Source organism: Mus pahari, chromosome 2, assembly GCF_900095145.1.
Source record: "Mus pahari chromosome 2, PAHARI_EIJ_v1.1, whole genome shotgun sequence".
Taxonomy (NCBI): Eukaryota; Metazoa; Chordata; class Mammalia; order Rodentia; family Muridae; genus Mus; species Mus pahari.
Window position 1 is genome coordinate 22,951,004 of NC_034591.1, and position 4,189 is coordinate 22,955,192.

The window sequence follows — 4,189 nt, forward strand, 5'->3', positions numbered from 1 at the left end:
TAGAGTGCTCCCCACCCTGAGTGCTCAGGAGTGCTGTCTGAAGAGTGCTCCCCACCCTGAGTGCTCAGGAGTGCTGTTTGAAGAGTGCTCCCCACTCTGAGTGCTCAGGAGTGCTGTCTGAAGAGTGCTCCCCACCCTGTAGGGTGAAGTACAAACTGAGAGGTTGAGGTATGCACAGCCCCTCTGGATGACTTTATGATGTAAAGCCCCAGTGACCTGCAGGTTCCTCTGAGCAGGGAGTGTATGTCAGAACAGCTTGCTCAGCTGGCAATGGGCACCACAGGTTATCTTTGCAGATCAGGTAGTGTCTGAGGGTTTTTCTAACAGGGCCACATGGAGTCTGGGTAGCTAGCTAGCATCCATCCACTTTGAGTGATGGCTCATGTACTATGACACTCCAGCTGTCCCGACCAGACCCTTCTAGGGAAGCCTGTGATGCCATGGTGAACTTGGTAATGGCCACACGAATACTACTTATCAGCTGTATGGATGCACTACACCCCAAGCAGTTCACCTTGACCCACATGCTCTCTCCCCCATAGCTGCCCTCCCCAGATGTTTTGCAGTGCTGAGGACAGAATTCTCACTCCAAATTGTGCTTCTGAGCTATGCCTCCAATCCTATCTGCCTGCATCTTGTGGCAGACTCTGTGGAGAAGGAATGAGCCGCTTCTATCTGGTGAGGCTAGGAGAGAAGCAGCCAGCTGGGGCTTTGCTCACCAGCTGCCCCTATGGAGCGCTGGAATCCCGTGCTTATGCTTTACCTTGCACAATGCTTTAGAAAGAACTTTTCTTGTTGTTTGTATAGCTTGTTATTGCTAGGACTAGCTCTTTGTTTCTAAGGAAAATATCTCTGTTTTGGTTTTAGTACAACGTAGAATACATTTAAGTTACATTTTATTTCTTTTGGTTCTGGGCTCTCAGGAACATGAGCGGCTCATTTATCATTGTATCTCAGGTGCCATGGACATGGGGTCCGGGAGCCCAGAGGACTTCTTTTCCCAGGCCAAGAGGCCTGCCTTGCCTTTGTTTTTTTTTTTTTTTTTTTTTTTTCTATACAGAGCACTGAAGACCCAGAGCTCTGTCCATGGTCCTGTTATAAAGCAAAAGCAGGTGCTGTTTTCTGTTAGGTCCTTTGCCTTGGTCAGAAGTGTCACTGTACAAAGTACAACGTTGTCTATAATGTGACAAGAAGAATCTTCAGAAGCCAGGCTCATCTCTGGGCAACAGGTGCCAATGCAGGAGGGACAGTGTTCCTGTGATGTGTCTGGGTTTCTCATGAGTGAACCAGTCACCCGAACCAAGACAATGAATGGAGAAGGTCGTTGGTCTCTTTGTAGAATTTTAGAAAGATAAATGGGCTGGGGAGATGAAAAGTGTTTGCTACACGTGTATGAGGATCTGAGTTCAGGTCCCTATCACTCACATAAAAGTGGAGCGGAGGATCATGCCTATAATCCAGACACTGGGTAGACACAGCCAGGAGAATCTCTGGGAATTACTAGCTGGCAAACTAGCCTAGCTGAATTGGTGAATCTTGGGTTCTAAGTGAGATTCCCCCCTCAAAACATAAGGTTGAGAGTAATTGACAAAGATACTACCATGGTCCTCTGGCCTCCACACATATGTGTGTTTGTGCCATCTCACACACGGATTAAGAATGCCAAATATAATGAATGACTCTGAAGATCCTGGGTAGGAAAGGGGATGTCTGGAGTCTCAGTGAGGACACTCTCTAAGGCTGTGCCCATGAGAGTTGCTTACTTCAACTCTTGTGTGACAGGGACACTAGTCATGGGAACCCAGGGTGAGAGGACTGCTCTCTTCAGTGCCTTTGTAACATTTTCTGTAATTCTACACCTAATTGAACATAGAAGTCTATGTTTTTTAAGTGTTCCTAAAATCATTTTTGGAAGCAAGTGAAATTTTTCATAATTCCTTCTGTCAGCTGCTACCTTTGACCAACGGCGAAGCTTTTAGCACAAGAGTTGCATGCATTACAGTCCTTGTTTCTCCAGAAATAGGATGGACAGACCTGAACAGTGTTGCTCCTTAGTCCTTGAAAACTAAGAGAAAGTCTTAAAGATGCAGGAGAGGAGTCTGTGCTAGTCAGGCTGGAAGGTCCAAAAGGGACCTTTTCTTCCATGTGACCTCCCAGCCACCTACAGAGGGCTATATCTCCATGGCAGAGATGGTTAGAATCTTCTCAAACATTTTCAGGAAGCAGCAGCTGCTAAGTTATCGTTTGTGGCTCATGTCTCAGCATGGATCCTTCTCAACTGTACAGTAGCTGGGAAGAAAAGAACGGGACTCTTCTATGTTCTGCTCTGAGAGGAAGGGCTCCAGGGAAGGCAACGGGAAACTTTGAGGATTAGGTTGTACCAATCTCCAAGGCTGAAGAAATGTGGGGGCTCCATATTGCAGCACAAATGTCAGCCTTGCGCATTCCAGACTCTGAAATGGAGAAGTCCTTGATGCTGGAAGGTCTGCAACTACCTTGCATTCCTAGTAATGCTTGTGGGAAGGTCTTGAAGTAGTAACTATCCTGATGCATATTTGATCAGGGAGCTTCTTGTAGAGGTGCAGGAAAGCAGTTCTTCTCAGGCCCTCCTGACACCAGCTCAGGGGACAAAACCCTGCTGAAGGATGACCCTGTGGCTTTTGTAAGAAGTCTGTTTTAGACTCCCGTGGATCCCATAGCAGCTTCTCCACACAGAGTGGTACAGTACCTCTCTGTAAGCTCCCAGACCCTCAACTTGCCTCTAAATTTCAATGAAGAACGCAGTCTCCTTCCCCTGAACTACTTTGAAACTTCCTGCTAGAAACTTAACTCCTAAATTCATATCCAAGAGAGGCTTAAGCACGGGGGCTTGGGGACATAATTAGTGTTAGATAAGGTTGTGTGGAAACCATAATGAGTCTGGTGGCTTTATAAGAAGAAAGTGAGTTCTAACTGATACCTGTGCACTTCCTGTGCCATGTGGTGATCGGACCCGAGGTCCTCCCACAGGCTGGGATTATGTTCCAGGATTTCCAGCCACCAGAACTATAAGCCAAATAAACATGTATTCTTTACAGATGACTCAGTCCAAGATATTTTGTTAACATAACAGAAAACAAATCAAGAAAAACACACACAGAAAATTACTCCAGGGATTGGAGTGTGTGCTCAATGGTTAAGCGCCCTTGTTGCTCTTACACAGGGTACAGGTTGGGTTCCAAAACTCATGTCTTGTGGCTCATGAGCACCCATAACTTCAGCTCCAGGAATCTGGCACCCTGCTCTGGTCTACACAGGCACCCACATTCAGGCGCACATCACATACATGCACAGACATACATGAACACTCACACACACACACACACACGTACACACACACACACACACACACGTACACACACACGTACACACACGTATACACACACACACACACACACACACACACACACACACAATTTTTAAAAGCCCCTTAAGACTTAACCATTTTTTTGTCTAGTTCATTTAAAAATGCTACCTTGTTGCTGGATGGTTTTTGTTCATATCTTTAGAATATAGTAGGCTTCCTCCTAGGATTATAATGAAGCTTAACTTATTTAATTGCAATTTTTTTAATATTCAGGTTTGACTTAGCCATGTGTTGACAGCAAAACTTTGGTCAGAGTTCACAGCTCTTAGGTCACAGTGCATGGTTCTTCCTCCCTCCACCCTGGTCCCTGGGAATATGTGGGCCATCAGAATATAACTGAGAGCTCTTACCCTCCAGGGGCTGTGGGGCAGCCTCAACATCATGCAGCCCACAGTTTTGCCATTCCAACTCTGTCTTCTCTCTCTGACTTTGTGCCTGCATTTTGGTTGGATTCTACAAGAGATTCCATGCAGAAGTTAATCCCATTTAGAGCAGGTTGGCATGAGGATGTGTAGAAGTGACAAGGGAGCCTTGTCCCCCAAAGTGAACCAAGAACTCAGAAGGTTCTGCTACCTCCCTATCTAGGAAAATAGACCCAGAAATAACATCGTAGACTGACTTAAAGCACAGCGTTAGTTACTGTCTGCTGCTGTGATAAAACACCATAACCAAAGGCAAAGAAAAGGTTATAAAAGAAAAGGTTTAATTTGGGTTCTGGTGTCAGAGAGTTAGAATCCACAGCAGCCCGGATGGCATGGCAGCAGAAAGCTGGAGCAGGGCGCT